Source organism: Protopterus annectens, chromosome 11.part0, assembly GCF_019279795.1.
Source record: "Protopterus annectens isolate FY-2018-M chromosome 11.part0, PAN1.0, whole genome shotgun sequence".
Classification (NCBI taxonomy): domain Eukaryota; kingdom Metazoa; phylum Chordata; order Ceratodontiformes; family Protopteridae; genus Protopterus; species Protopterus annectens.
The window spans coordinates 1144261633-1144279120 of NC_056745.1; the positions used below are offsets into that span (position 1 = coordinate 1144261633).

The 17488-nt window shown below is 38.6% G+C and overlaps 1 protein-coding gene across 1 annotated transcript in view; it reads left to right on the forward strand.

Annotated features, from left to right (window-relative positions):
* Positions 1–17488, forward strand: part of LOC122815037 (gamma-secretase activating protein) — a 1452063-nt gene that overhangs the window by 1038253 nt on the left and 396322 nt on the right. The gene's annotated exons all lie outside the window — the stretch shown is intronic.

The window sequence follows — 17488 nt, forward strand, 5'->3', positions numbered from 1 at the left end:
ACTGACAGTGATCTCTGTGTGCTCTTAAGGGAAATTGCACTTTACTGTGTGTATACTTTTCATCCTCCCAGTGTGTATGTTCCCCAGTGTTGCCAGTGGTGAGGATTGAATCTCCTTGATTACTGGGCCATTGCAGGGCTGTCACATGGTACATGAAGTTCTCAGGTTTACTTGCATCCCTCAAGCTGCGTCTCCTTACTTATTTTTGCAGTAGACATGAAAGGCACATTTATTTCCATTCTGTTTCATCCTTTTTCACGAGAAGTTCCCCAGGTTTGGAGCTTATGGACCACTAAAGGTATCAGAGATATCATTCTTAAAAAACAGCATGGTGTATTTTACAAAAGGAAAAGTTGCAGATTTTTTCAAGGGTAAAAAAAGAGTGTTGTGACTTAACAAATGTTCATATCATAGTATCTTCAAAACAGTCCCATATAGCTGGGTTACAGTCGATATCTCTCAACTGTTCAGATTTTTGCCTTATATTTTTGGCCCATTTTTCATAAAATGGTGGTTTTCTTGCAGATTATTGGCAAATGATTAAATTTTGAAGTTAGAAAATAATGACAGACATTTGAGTTTCAGACTTCATACCCTTCAGAAAATGCATGCTAATACAAAACCTGTTATTCTATCAACTTTCTAAGTCTGTAATAGCAATATTTAAAATTTGCCCCTGTTTTTCAGCCTTTGTGCCACTTTTATGTATGGCTTTGTCCAGATTTCTTGTTATAAGTGGTTGAGAGGTATGTTACAGTCTCATTCAGTGTTTTTGTCCTTCTGAGCCTTTTAGTAGTTCTTTCTTCGGATCCTTGTAAACAGAATGAACTCTAGCTTCTGGACATCAAATCCCCCCACAAGAAAGGTAAACAATACCTTCTAGGGGCTTTCATCATCCCTTCTTTTATACAGTTTTAATTATTCCATTAAATAAACCTGCTCCTGGTAGTACAACGAATTTCCTCTCTGATTATAAAAAACATGCTCATTATGGTAAAGAAACATTCCTACTAAAGTATCAATGTCTTGTTTACAGCAAAGTTACTGTAACAGATCTACATACAGTATATATATATATATATATACAAACTGTTGGGCCCCTTGTACTTCGCCATTTGGCAAGATACATGTTGCTATGTTAGACAGGAACACAAGAACTTTCAGTTCAGAAATTTGTCATTTGAGCTTTTGTATGCATCTAAAACTGAGAATGGGTATATTTTGAAAACCTAGATGACTGCCTGTTAGCAGCACTTAGAAAAGCTTTCATCTCTGCCTGATATAGAACATTTAACCCACATAAGATTCTAGGAGCCATAGTAACCCTAACAAAATGAGAGCTGGACCAACACAGGACATTTAACTTCTAAGATCTTTCTGGACTGTTAGTCAGACAAAATATATTTTCAGCAGAAATTAATATTTTGGTAATCAGTCATTGTCACACGGCAATGGCGGTAGTTTTTTGACAGCCAAAAGCTGTCTTCAGTTATTAGGTTTGATAACAAAATCTATTCATGCAGTCCTGTATTGGTTGCAAATGAGGTTGACCAAGTATTATGGGTATCCCAGAAGCAATGCTTCAAGAAGATTTTCTGTATCATATTTCTAGTGAAGTGAGTTCATCAGAGGTGGTTATGTTAGATAACTCCCACCCATGTATATTATGGAATAAAATGAAATTTTCTAACCCACAGTTTCTCAGAAAGTTTCTGCAGATGCCTCCATCCTGATTTGGGAGGAACTGGACAGTGCAGAAGTTATAGCCTCTTGAGGAGAGCACTGTGCACATCATCACTCTAAAGCTGGCAGTAGTGCTTTGACCGCTGATGACCTCACATATGCTTCGCAGTATAAGTTAGTATGGGTAACACCACAGTGGTTCATAAGCACAGCAAACAGCAAGCCCTAAGTCCCGGTCTCTCCCACAACAGACACTGAAGTTGTGTGAGTGATTGTGAGAATGCACTTTTCAGAAAGACATATGTTTTAGCTCAGTACTTACCACGCATTTACAACAAACTCATGGATTCCTTAACTTATTTCACAGCTATCAGTTATGAATAGGAAATATTCAGGGTGATGGTCCAAAAGTTTATTCAGCCCTGGTGATATCCAGAAGTAGATTTTTCACCAAAGAAAGCAAGACAAAACTAAACTGCTAAGTATATTGTTCTCTGAAGCCATATCCTTGAGTCTTTTGGTTAAGTTTTTAGTCTTCCACCCACTAAATATCCCAGGATAGGCTGGGTTATCAGAGGAATGCTTCTCAGTTGACTCCTAGAAGAGACTCCAATCCTTTCCACTTCCATTTTGATTAAACACGTCTCTATAACTCTTTCTTTTGAGGGCTTTTCTGTCAGCAGTGTAGCTGCTCTCCTTCCATCCCTCCTTGGACTTGCTTTCTTCTTCTTTTGCATTTAATAATTTTGATAAGTGCTGAATTGAGAAGATTCCCCACATTTTTTTCCTAATGGTCTTGCTGGGAAAGAACGGTGGGGGATAGTTCACCTTCCTACTTATGTGGGCTCCTCCAACAGTATCAGTAATGGTTAGTAAGCCCTGACAACCACTCAGTTGACATTAGTGCAGTTAAATAAACACTTCATAACAATCTGACTGCAGAGTTGTATTAAAAAAAATGATAGCACAGTGTGCATACCGACGCAACTATGAGGAACTCACTTCACAACATATAACCAATTCACAAAAATACCAAAGCACATAATCACCCCTTTCACCCAGATGTAGTTTAATTTCTTTCAGTTTTTTTGGTTAAAAAATTTTCAGAGACATGGCTAACCTGGCTGCAGTGGGATGTCCCTCAAAAAAATTCTGTGATCTATCAACATATTCATTGCAATTTGCAATCATACATATAATAAAACTATTCGATTCTCGGCGTGGCTTGGGAGTGCCTTCTGTGTGGAGTCTGCATGTCCTCCCCGCGGTTGGTTAGCATTCAAACGACATGCATGCATAAATGGGCGTGCCTTCGTTGAAGGTTGGGCGTCAAGCTGGCACCTCGGCGTTGTGTAAAAATCTACTTCCAATCATTAGCGGACTGGAGTTCCGCTGTGGCGACCCCTTACCGGGAAAAACCGAAAGACAAATAACATTCCTGAATACAAGCATCATTCCAGATTTATGGAAATCTTCTAGCATTATACCTTCCTAAGAAGTAATTTAGAAATGAGCAAACACACACGCACACCTGAAAACTACAGACCAACTTCTGGTACAACTTCTCTTTCCAGTCCTAAAAGGCAGTGTTAACGTGGATACCATTTTTCCTAAAAAAATGAATTTATGAAAGTCATCATGATTTCCATAGCAACACATATAAAGGAACTGAACAAGAAAATCACAACAATTTATCAGTTTTTTTTTTTCAACAAAAAATATTTTTATTGAAAGGTTTAATATTATAGCAGTGAGCTCAAAAAGGAAAAATGAAGATGTAACTTTTAAAAAAAAATCCAAAAGACGGTATAAAATGTCCGATTATGTACACTCAAATGTGTTGTGCACAAATGTCTTAAGATTACAATATTTTTAAAACTTTATGAATACATTTTAGTGCAAAATCCACTAAAGAAGCAAAAGAAAACAGGTTTAAAGAACCTTATCAGCTAGGCTGCTTTCTGATATGAAATCTAAAACTTATTTAACTGTCTAATGTAATTTATTACTCTCAAATAGCTTATATATATATATATATATATATATATATATATATATATATATATATATATATAAATACATATATATAGAACTGTCAGTCTTCCCAAGTCCTTTGATGACATTTCTTACAACATTGTGCTGAAAAAAAAAAAACACAAGGGACACAACAGTCCCTTTCCAGGGATGGCCTTATTGCTCTGTCTGCTTAAGTGACAGCACAGGGCCTTAACATTCTACACTAACTAAACCACAAACGAAATCTCTCCACTCGACTGATGAACAAACAAAAAGAGAACCAAGGAGAAAAAGTACTGCCAGTACTTTTTATTTGTTTCCACACACCAAACACGTAGTACCAAAACGTTATGGTACTACGTGTTTGGTGTGTGGAAACAAATAAAAAGTAGTGGCAGTACTTTTTCTCCTTGGTTCTCTTCTACACTAACTGCAAGACTTGCTTCTGTTTCTTTGAAAAGCTCATTCTTGCATAGTTCTAGATTATAATACCTCTCAACCTCTTAGTGTAAGAAATCTGGACAAATCATAAAATAATAAGTGGACAAAGGTTCTTCTAGCAACTACTATTCTATAGCAGGATTTGTGTGGGCATGCATTTTCTGAAGGATATGAAGTTTGAAACTCGAACGTATGTCATTATTTAATGACATCAATCCTCCATTATTTGCCAGAAAAACTAAAAATTTATGAGGAACAGATCAAAGATATGTACATTCTCCAAAAGTCTGGTTACTTGGGAGGTATGAGATTATTCTACCTTAATGCAACGTCAAGATAACCATTGACAATTTTTAGATTGTCTATACTCAACACTGAAGTACTATAGGGTTCTATACTTGGACCCTGTTTGTCTCAGTGTTCATTGATGAGATCTCCCTCATTCTCCCAGAAAGAAATGGTGTATAATGATAATCTACTGATCTTTCCATTAGGCTTTTCATTGTTGAGTATGGAACTCTACTTTCTGTGCTCCTTATGTGCCCAAATTTTGGTGTTGGTGCATGTATGTTTCATTATGACAATTGTAGTCATATTTCATGGCACAACTAGTCAGGTTTGGTACCTGCATCATTTTCAAGCTATTCCTGCAGGTAATGCACAGGAGACAAATCTGTATACAAGACAGGTTAGCCTTAAAATGACTTGTACCTGAAGGAGGATTGCTAGAACTAGCAGTGTACCTTACACATTAATAGTAGTAAATGTTGAGGCAAAATATATGACAAATAGATCTTTCAGAGAGTAAAGAAGAAGCCAGTTTTCTTCAAGGAAACCAAAGCAGCTAGATATGCACTGTTAACTTGGTGTATAACTGCATTCTGCCTCTCATCTGCCCCACTGTATCTGTCTTAATTGGGCGATTAAGTACCTACTCTACTGTGTAAAACTTACTTTGTTAGACATGCGACACACGACCTGCTAATATTCTGCGTGTGGTCTCTCTTGTGGTTGTGCTCCACAAGCATTCAGACATGGCTAACATATGGGAATAAGAACCTCTGGTCTTGTTCTGGTTGAGAAAATCCTTGCCTTCAGCCCCCTTAAGTAATGAGTCAGTCATGTGCAGAATCTGTAAATTGTGATGTTGTCATGCAACTTTTGTTGCTTTACCATTTTAAAGGCTAGCCTTTGTCATGAATGACTATGTTGTAACATACCAGAACTATGTGGCGCTGCATACCATACTGTCAGTGTTCCTTTGTGAAAAGGTACATTCACACTATCTGTACACATCCCTCTCACACTTACAAGTAAATATGTATTGCTTTATTCGATATGTTTATACATGAGTTAGTACGTCCAGAAGGCAACTAGGCTGTTTTTGGAAAGTTTCATCACTGCATAGAATATGGTCCTGTTGCAAGCCCTCAGGCAGCATGGCCTAATCTGGCTGGGTAGAATGAGTGCAGATCACAAGTTACAGATCCTGGTGTGGCAGTCCTTGAAAGACATCAGTGCTGTGTGGAAGAGGGAGAAGGGGACAATAGGCCAGGTCATTGGCACCTCATTTATGCGATTGGCTGGGCTAAGCAGAAGGCACAGCAGACTGCAATGGAGTGACATACCAAAAGGGTTGGCCTTTCAGGATCTGTATGATTCACGGAGATGGAAGAATTACTTGTGTCCCTTCTGGAGGTGATGCACTATGCATCATCCCTAAATGTGATAGTAGTACTACCTAGTACACTGAATGTAGGGTGATCCATCAGACACAGTGCAGATTTCTCTTCATAGGAATCTCAGGCCTGCAACAACATCCTGCTGCCACTGGGAGTAAGAATGGGCACAGTATCATTTGCTGGGTGAACAGCCTTTCTCTGGTACCACATTGACTGCCTAGTGACATATATCATTGGGTTCACAATGGTATTGTGCATTTTCTGCAGTCACAAGTATCTGGAGTAATGGGAATGATACAGAAATGTCAGAGCCACAGACGCATGAAGCAGTGATGCTAAAAGGCATGTTATAAATCACATTCTGGGTAAGCAGTAACAGTGTGTGCCACTCCTAGATGGAAAGACACCTTCCAGACAGGGTTTGAATATTGAGGACACTGTGTCTATATAGGGTGAGTTCCCAGTTTCCTTGGATAAGGAAGGAGCATCAGGTATAGTCTGCTACCACACAGCACTCGATCTAGCAAGTGTGCTTTGTGCCATTCATGAGGATGCTATCCTGAACCATTGCAGGCTTTGTGTGAACATGGAGTATAGACATCTGGATATGCTAGGGTTATTGAGTGTTGTGGTTGCATACAGTGCTGCAATATACACTTTTTTGCATAGGATTGCCAGTGACATCATGAGTGGCACCACTGCCAGGATTTTCTGAAGCCAGGATATGGATACCCATGGTGGACATGTACTAGGACCTTTATTAGTGCATGCCCATTGCTATTGTCATTAGTTATCAGAAGATCTGTCACTCATTGTTGAGGGCAGACATGAACATCTGCATCAGGGTCCACATCATGCAGTAGTACTCACACAGTCATAGGAGTTCCACATCACACAGTGACACTGAAGATCATCCATGTCACAAGAGATCATGAGCCCTTTTAACCCTCAACAGCAAATTAGAACAGTATCCTGGTCTTCGCTATACACTGGTACCCCATCCCTGTCATCAGAGGTCTCAAGCCCTGTCATCCCTCTTTGTCCTGACATGTAGATCCCTGTCATTCCCATCTTCACCATCTGTAACATGATTCCCCCACCCGGTAACATGATTCCCCCACCCCAGTGCACGTCCTGTACTAACCCAGTTTAGGATAGCATTTTTTGGTATTGTGTCCCCTTTCCACTGTGCAAATGATGAAGACTGTGATCATATCATATTTTGCTGATATGTAATCCTGAAATTTCCCAGCTGTTGCATATCTGTGTGGAGTCATGATGTGATGTGCACAAGCCAGACAGTAACACTGCATGCATCATGTTTGATCCGTGTGACTCTGTCTATTTCCTTTGCTATCTATCTGGGCTGTTTTTGCAGATGCATCATCATGTTCCACAACTACGTTTACTTCTGATACTTTTGCTGTTTTGTTGTATGGAAGTCCTAGCACATATCCTGTGGTTCAGCAGTTTGTTTCTACATGACCATATTTTGCAGCATGGCACATACAACAACCATTTTGATTGCTTGCTGCATTGGGGATGTATTGTAGTGCCCCACTAGATGTGTCAAAGCAGTAGAAGCATCCCATCTGCTCACCACAGACACTTTCAGTGATATTCCTTGTCTGTATGCATAGTTTCTGCTTCAGTAAAAATGTATTTTGGGCAATAAGCCTACACTTACCAACCAGGTGGCCCTAGAAGAAATCACCTCCCTGAATGTGACAGTATATGTCAGACAAATGTCAAGTATGGGAATTGCAAAAACTGTCCTGATGCCAAGCATGCACCCTCACATGCGCGCATACACACACACACACACACACACACACACACACACACACACACATGGGAGTTAATCCTGTCTGCATTTTATACTATTTGACAGTTCATAAAATGGTATCACAATGTATTCACATACATGTGTTAGTGTGGGCCAGGTAGGTATTTATTGCCACATATGTGCAATCTGTGATGCCCAGTTCCATAGGGAGGTGTAAAATATTATAAAAGCATAGTGATGGTTGTTATCATACTCATTGACCCCACTACCTGTCAACCATCAGCCCCTTCCTGGTGAATTGGCCCATTTGTTCCCCATCACCAGGGGGAGAGTAGATTGGAGGGGCCATCATTTAAACAGCTGCTGGGGTGGTTTGAGGCCTTTCTGCATAACAGTACTTCATTCCCTTTTGACACAAACCTTGCACAGCCAAAGGGGGACATGCAGTGGTGTGTCTGCTCTGGTCATCCTTCTGTTCTGCAAAGGATGTTGCCAGCAAGCAGCCCTGCCGTTCCCATAAACCATAGTATGTGGTTTCTCCAGTCTCCATCCAGGAAATGACACTTCACTATGTGCTCCCTGAGAGTCTGCTGCCCTCCTCACCCACTAAGAGAGGTGTGGAGACTGTACCCCTTTACTCTTTTTCCTCCCTGCCTGCTTTCTTCAGTATCAGGGCCACTAATTGAACAGCAGTCACCTGGGTCACATTAAGGAACTTGTTAAGTATTTGTAAAGTGGAAGACTATGATACATGTAACGCGTTCCATGTATGGCCACTGAAATTCCTAGTAGTGAAAATCTCAGTAGATAAAATGGTAAATTCTACACATACCTTAGTCTACACAGGACTAGGAATATTATTCATTCCCTCTGACATAGCATGTAGGTGGTATATGCCTACCTCACTCCTTATTGTGACCAAGTCAACATAAAACATGAAATTGATTTGTTATCTGCTTGCCAGTTATGTTATGTTATATTATTGTATACTGTTTGCTGACTAAAACTTCTTCATTGTTGCAATCTGCAGTAATGTGCAACTAGGCCAGTACCAGCATCAGCAAGAATAAACAAGTGCAGCTGAGCAAGGATTGCTACCCCACCCGCAGTATTCTGCTGGTATGTAATCCTGAAACTTCCCAGCTGCTGCTAATCTCTGTAGGTTACAGTGTAAGGTGCACAAGCCATTGCCCATACAAAGATGAATTGAGACATTGGTTGTGTGACTTCATTTACATCTTTTTTTGTGAAATATTGCATAATGTACAGTATGAACTGCTGCATCTTGTGTTTCCAAATCACACACAGCCTGTGTGTCTCTGTTAACTACACAAAATGCTGCTTTATAGTACACAATTTGTTTATTAATTTTGTTTCTTTGATCTTGTCTGTACTTGTTCTGACATTACAGCTTTGCAAACTACACCATCAGATGTTAATGTGTGCACAAGTGAAATGACTTTTTACTTTTTTAAGTTCGGTTCCACTTGTGCACCTACACACACACACACACACACACACACACACACACACACACACACACACACACACACACACACACACACACACACACACACACACACACTCACACCTGTTTGCCAGTCTCCAAAATGGTTATGTAAACACATTGACTTCATGGTCTAACGCTGAACTGAATGTGACACTGTGTTGGAGGTACTTTTCTGCAGAATCTTCATCAGCATTTCCATTAAACCCTTATGGCATCCCTAATTTGATTGCCTTTGAATTCTGATTTGATGCAGCTGATAAAAATATGTGTTCTTCTGTTGTTGTTCCTTCTTACTAATAAACTGCATCAGTGTACTTCTAGATCAGGCTGCAGTCAAAGTGACTGGGACCATCTGTAGAGAAAGCAACCCTTTAATCACAATAAAAAAAAAAAAAAAAGGAAAACCGTGCTCTTTTGAAACTGAAACACGAAAGCTAGCATGTTTTGACTGCAGACACCAAAAATACTTAAGCAAACAAGTATTCTTTTGTTTTCCCTTGGTCACACATGATGATGATATATTGATTCTTGGTTAAAGGAGTACCTATCTTCTTTCTTAGTATGACTAATTTTGTTAAAAAGACAAAAAATATATATAAATGTTTTATATAGTGCTGGAAATCAGAAAGGCTTTTCTGAGTGAACTGGCATTTTTAGCTTCCATTGTATTATGGCATTTCTAGAATAAAACTCCTTCTTGTCATTATTAGACTGAACAGCAGAATCTGAAAACAAATACCAGTAGCTCGGTACCATTCATAAACTCTTGTCAAATAATATTTTACTGTTTAAGTACTCCCCAGCTGTGTAAAAATACTATAATGGCACTGTTTTCTTATTCAACAGTCTTTTTGTGAAACTGAAAATAAAATGAACAAATTCAGGTACCAGTTTGCTTTACATCCCTCAGTCCATGTGACCTCTCTATAAAAGTAATACAAATCCATGATATTGGTCTCTTGCTCTCAAATTACTTACCAGCTATAAAGTACAGCTGTTGCCTTCTCCAACAATTACCAGTTTCAGACAGAGTATATATTACTTGGTTGTAGCCCCTCCCTCACATTCAAGCTGTAACTTTACTGTCTCTAGCTTTAGCAGCCTGTCCATAAACTGATTATTGATTAGATTCATAGATTAGTACTAGGCTAACTGCCCTTGTGGGCCATTTTAAGCCTATCCAATTACCCCTTGTGAGAATCAAACCCTGCAGCTTGTGTCTGTAAAGTAAACACCTTAACCATTATGCCAACCTCCCACCTGAACACCGAATAGCATGACCCACCTGTACTAAATGCAGAATAGAATGACACACCTTTGTTTGTTACTGTTGTCCCTTTCTTTCTAACCACCAGTAAAACTGTTTAATGACTGTTTTTTTTTTCTTTTTGAATTATTGATAAGTTTTGTCACAGATGAGTATAAGTAAATAAAATATCATAGTAACTACTTATATCAGCAGTTTGCAGTCAAGCATTCCAAAGATCAATCAAATTTTTTCTATTATTCATTTTATTTACTTAAAAAATAAAACAAGTATGTTTCAAATAAGTTTAAATAAGGTGTTGTCATTAAGGCAGCCATCGGGTGTTTTTCCTTATATGGCTGTAACCCAACAACACATGCCCTATAACATATTCAGGGTTCGTCTTACAGTGATTGTCAGTGAAGGCATGTCATACACTTCCACAAATGGTGTAACTCCTCAAGACAGCACTGCATTCCTAGAAGCCAGTGTTCCCTTAGGGTTTGCATTCTCCACTGGGCATTAAACCAGCAGAAAGTACACTCGGCTATACACTCCACCCTAGATCCACAGGCAAGGCAAGAATGGCAAAGCTACATCATGGTAACCATTTGAAAAGTAGGGACCCGCTACAGTGAGTTCTAAAACATGTGAGACTAAATGGCTAAAACAACGGATAAGTCCGAAATGCCATTTCTCTGAATATTCCCTTTTTTCCCAGGTTTGGTGATCTTCGAGTTGATGTATATATAAGCTTGGGGGTGTGGAGGCTTGCCCTCCCCCATTTGGGGCCCGGGGGGGGGACTTTCCTTCCCTGCAAAAAGACATTTTAAGGATAACAACAATTTTCAAAATTTGCTATTCTCTTGTGTTTTGCAGTCTTTTTATTTTTGGCTTGTCGGCACTTAGCTTTTGAGTGGCAACGTTTCAGTAGGGAGCCCTACATCAGTCCTGTCCTCCCCCTCTCTAGCTCAAGCAGGGACCCAATCCCCCAATCAAACTTGGTCATAGTCAGGGCTTTATCTGTGTCTGTGCTAAAAGAGCTGGCTCAGAATTTGTATGGGTGTTTAACTCAGGAACTAAAACGATAAGTTAGCAGTTTTGAAAGATAGACTGCAGGCATGACATAAGCCAAAGAAAAATCTTCTTTGTATAAGACATTTATTTTTCATTAGAAATCAAGGGGTTTGATACACTGTAGTTTTGCATGAGGCCAAGCAGATGTTTAAATTCCTGGTCAGAGACTGCCTTCTCTACCAGGGATTTTAATTTAGTTATTTATGTATCCACCCATCCTTTGTTAACCAAATTAGAATTACTAGGCTACTGGCCTCTTTTCAGGGGAGACCGGAAATAAGAGTATAGGAACAGAGAAAGGGATAAGGGAGTGCTGTGTGAGACAGCTTTGATAGAGTTTTTAGTTGAGTCTGGGACAGAATTCGTGCTAAACAATGTATAATTAGTAGGATATATAAAATGTTGCATGGCAACTATAAGAATCAGTCAAAGGATTTAGAAAACACATGAAGAAAATTGAAAATGCAGTTTGCAAAGGAACAATGGGTGCACATCTGTATGGCACCTAAGTATTCAGCAAAGTCTAGAAGGTTTAGGATTTTTGCCTGGAAGTGCTTGCATTGTTATTTTTCTATCCCAAGCAAACTTCAGGGAGTTTTTTGGCAGGTAGAGAGCAAATGCTGAAGGTGTGAATGGAAAGAGAGAAGACATTGTGAACAATTTTAGGCAGAAGGTAATGAACTGGCATATTTAAAAAAATCCCTGCAGAGCATTTTGTCAGAAGTGTTGGCAGGGGTCAAATGATCGTAACTAAGGAAATTATTATTTTGAGCTGGGACTTCAACTTCGACCTGCTTTGACTTAGTAAAGCTTTACTAAGTTTAATGCTATTGGTTGCCAAAAACAGCAGTTAACTTGAAAATGGAAGTAAAAATCTAAATCAACTGTAATTGATATATTGAGTATTGTAAAGGGGAGATAAAAGAACTGAAGGTGGGGTCTTTAGAAAAGGAAAGGAGGAAATTCTATAGAAATAAATTGGAATTTGCAGAACAATATATCTAGTGTAATATTCATGAGGAGGTATGAGGTTTAAAGGAAGGTTGGCAGTGAATAATTTATGCAGCGTTGGAGTGAATGACAATTATTAAAAAACATGTATACTGCATGAGCATGATGCAAAAAGTTACTATGATTTGTATTATTTTCTATTAACATGTGTGTACTTGTGATATTTTTTAAAATGTGATTTAATAAAGATGTTTCACGTATATTTATAAAAAGGAATAGAAAGGGAAACTGTAAGTTTGGTGTCATGATTGCTTTTCTAATAAGAGTTAATTCTGTCTGAGGCGTATTACTGAATCATATTTAACACAAAGCACTGAATTTAAGTGTGCAGGGTGAGTTAAAAAAATATTTAACTCTAAGAATTGCAAGAGGAGTTTTAAGTGTGTAAAATAAAGGCTGAAATAATTAAGATGATTAAGTATAAGGCAGGTATAAATGCATAAACTATTCAGATGATAAGATTGAGTGTTAGGCTTATAAACAAAACAGAAATTAAATTTAACCCACTAGGCAGTCCAAGATGGTTCCTGGAAATAAATGAGTCATTAGAAATTCAGCTCCATGCATGTTACAGGCATGAGAAAAGATACTGTAATGCTTGTAACCAAATTTGTTGGCTTCTGCAATGCTTTCAATTATTTGGTGAAAAAATAAAGTGAATTTATATTCATTTTAGTACAAGAGTAGAAGCAGAACTGACTATGGGAGTAGTAGAAATGCTTATCACAGCATGTCTAGCACTGATAATGCTTGTAGGCCAGAAAACTGCAAATTCAAGGCAAAAGTATAGCTCACAAGCTTTATACTTGAGCAGAAGGTAATTTCAATCTTTGTTCAAAACATTGAATTTGGCCAGTATTACATAGAATTCTGTTTAGTCTGGTGACTTACTTGGGATACAAACTGAATCTATTAGATTAAATTACGTTACTTTGTGAATATAAACATAGAAAATACAAGTCATATACACAATCATTAATAACATCATCTGTACAATGGCCATACCTCTCAAACTCTAGAATTCTGAACAAAGGCAAAAATAACCAGGGGACAAAGGCCCAAAATCAGGGAAATTTTTAAATATTGCTTTTAAAAACTTAGTTGCTAGAACAGGTTTAATTAGCATGCTTTTTGTAAAGTATATGAAGCCTGAAACTCAAATGTTTGTCAGTATTTAGTGACGTCAATTCTCAATGATTTGCCAAAAAAAAAACATAAATTTTGTGACGGGCAGACCAAAGATATGAGGCATAAATGTATACATTCTGCAAAATTCTGGATGTTTGAGAGGTGTGACAATGAACAGAAGTCAAGTCAAGGGGCTATTTTCGTAGATTTCATCTGAGCAAATTATATTACAGAATATCACATAATAACCTATGTGATAAACTGAGAGGATGCCAGTGCAGCTAGATAGAATTTTGTAAATAATTCTGTCATTAAAAAAACTGTGATAAACTGAGAGGCTACCAGCCCAGCTAGATAGAATTTGGTAAATAATTCTGTATCATTGTAAATATTAATATGATCCACAGGCTTGTGTTACAAATGAAAGAAAACTGTGTTATGTGTTGAGCTTCAAGATTGTAACCACAGAGCATCCTGCTGGAAGAAAGCAGAAATGTATATAAACTCTATGCCTATGTAATGTATGTTTTATGATATAAATTGGGACATACAGAGTTAACTTGAAAACTCTAAGGAAATAAGGTGATAAGTAAAGAATTTTATGATTGTGTGTGATCTCAAGCTAAGAGACAGGATGTCTGGGCTAGGAGCTTCTTTCTATTGTCTTAAGACAGAGATAATTACTAAGTTTCACATGTAAAGTGACTTTTGTTACTCTGTGACTTCCTGGCAGCTGCAGATCACAAAGAAATGTTAAATTTTAAGTTCTATGAGCCTGGGAACTTGAGCAGAGGTGACAAGAATGACGTAATCTGAAATGATCAACAGTAATGTGTATTATCAATTTAAAAACTATCTGAGTGAGAAAGAGAGTGTGTTTTGTATTTTGCTCTGAATCTTGACAACTCACCAGCACTTTTCTTTGCTCTGCTCTGTAAGTAAGATTTAGATCTCTCTATTTCTCTTAGGGATAGATAGGTATATAGCCAGATTAGTGTAGTTGATGTCTATATTTATGTGAGACTGTCCTACAGTGTTGTTTTAAAGTATTTCCTGTGATTTCTGAACTCTCTATTGTCACTGTGTTGAGTTAATAAGTATTGTCTTGTGATTTTATTATTTATTATTAAATATATTTAAACCTTTCAACTGTGGGTGTTTTGTGTTGAAATAGTATAAGCTGTTGGAGTACTTGCATTTATTTGGTGATACTGTACAAACTACTCCTAAATAGCCTTCAAGTCTCACTCATACTTACTAATTGGATAATAATAACATTGCATAGTAGAATTGGGCACCCTTTGGTAAGGGCCTTTAGAGTAGCTGATAAGAGTAGTCGGTGGCAGTGATAACTTCCTTATAGCCTGGGCAGAAGGGGGCATAGCTAGTGAACATGTGTCAGCTTTCCCCAGAAGTGTCTGTGTGTTTGTATATAAATCAAATCTCAAAGTGTGTGTGTGTCAGCTACTTTGGCAGGGACACGAAGCACTGGTTGGACAAAGAGGGTACTGGAGGTTTTGGCTTGACTAATCAGCTGAGATCTGAACTCTATAGCTGTGCCAGTGGGGGATTCTTATTGTGGATCTGGAGAGAAAGTGAGAACCCAGCCCCAGACTGACTGTTATCTCTGTGTGCTCTTAAGGGAAACTGTACTTTACTGTGTGTGTACTTGTCATCCTGTCAATGTGCACGTCCCTCACTGGTATTAGTGGTAAGGATTGAGGCTCCTTGATTACTGGGCCAGTGCACGGGCATCACAACCTGTTTATCTAATGACCTACAGAATATAAAATTCAAAGTACAAGCAGGCACCCTTACTTCCACAGAAGGATACTTTATGGCAACAGTCTCCCATTGTTCAGTCTTTGTCCCAGTATTATTTTCAGCATTTATTAATGGCATCAGTATAGCTATCCCATCATCAGATATTACACTGTATGCAAGAGATATCATTCTTCACAAAACTGGGCCCAATATGTGAGCTCCAAAATCAGTGCAAAAAAGCCTTAACACTGTATCATTCTGGCTAACAGAAAACATTCTAACAATTAATGACAATAAAACCACCAGCATGAGTTTTGCTTTATAAGCATTTTCAAGTCTTGTAGAAATTGTCACCCCCAATAACACCACCTTAAAATCAATTCAAGAATATAAATACCTTGGGCTTACACTAGATCTTATCCTCCATCTCCAAACTCACACCCAGATGATCATTAAAATGTAGTTACACAGTTTAGAGTTACCTACAATGTCTTTAACTGTATCACCACTAAAGCCAAGAGAGTCTATAGAAAAGAATATGCTCATTCCAAGACTTGAATTGGCCTACTCACACTCATATTGTACTCCTCCTGAAACACCCATCTCATTCAAGCCACTGTCAATGCCACCTGCAGACTTATTATTTGGGCACCTCACAAGGAGCATCACTGCATCTTAACATTAACATGTTTAATTTAAATTAAACCCTGTGACAGAACATGGAGATCCTTATAGGTTCATAGGAGGTTACTAGGCTAATGACCCAGGAGCTCACGCAAGTGTGGCCATTTTTACCTTGAGTTGACCCAACTGATAGTAGTTAGGTGATTGAAGTCCGCAGAGGTATGAGTGTATGGTAATTAATACCAACTGCCTCTGTCCATGAGAGACATGAGCTCCAACTCAGGAGTGAATGTACAGTCACCCATCCATTTATCTAGGTTGCTTTTGAAGAGGATAATGAAGGGGCTCTGCTTTACGTGAATGAGAAACTAGTTCCAGAGAGGGGGTAGTCCCTGGGAGATGTATCTATCTCTCCAGCATGATTTGTTCATGACAGAGGCTAGGATAAGATCCCTGTAATGAGTTACCCTAGTGTTTTGGATTTACTAATGTGTAACATTTCCATCAGGGTCTGGTCAGAGACTGCCCTGTAAACCAGGCACAGGTCACCCCTTAGCATCCTGTAGGAGACAGAATACAGTGACAGGGTTTTCAGTCTTTTCCACATAGGATTTGTTTTGTGTACCCTGTATTTTCTTGGTGAGAAACCTCTGTGGTCACTCCAGCTGTTGAAGATGTCAGTGAGATACATGCAAAAGAGGGGATTGTGCTCAATTATTGGTCTGATGAGGGCTGAGTATAATGGAATTATAACATCCTTAGCTCTAGATGCAGTGCATTACTTATGAGATGTGCCACATAGAAGATTTTTTTTTACCACTGTGGATATATGGTGGTCAAAGTTCAGATTGCTGTCAACCTGAGTACCCAGATCACATACCACTGGGTCTACAGTTAGACTGTCTATAATGTAATTAGCAGGGAAGTAAGCTTTCCCAAAGGGGATAATGCATTTATTTGCATTTAGCTTTAATCTGTGGCTTTGCTACCAATCATTTGTCTGCAATAACCGTTTCTGCAGTATATTGGCATCTTTGGGGGACTCGTTGATTGCTTCCAATTTGCAATCATCAATGAACTTGGTCAGTTACAGGCTGCCCACATTTGCCTAGATTTCTGAGAAATAGATTCTGAAATAGTAAAGGTTCCAGCACAGAACCCTGTGGTATGCCACTGGTGATGGGTCTTTTGCTAGAGGTAAAGTTGTCCTGTTGGTGAGCCAGTTGACTCCCCATCTGGTGATGGTTAATTCCCAATTGGGAGAGTTTCTCTGTAATACCTGAGTGGGGGATGTCATTTGCTCTTCCAGGACCTTGGGGTGACTTTCTCAAAGAAGAAAACCAGGTTTAACAGACATAATCTATCCTTAACAAATCCAAACTAAGTTGGATCCAGAGTTTGGAGATTACCTATGTCCTTGTTGCTAGGGTCCATAATGATTCTTTCCATGGCCTTACAGGTGAGGCGAGTTAAGATTATAGGTCTGTAATTCCCAGGGTTAGTTGATGGTCTCTCTTTGT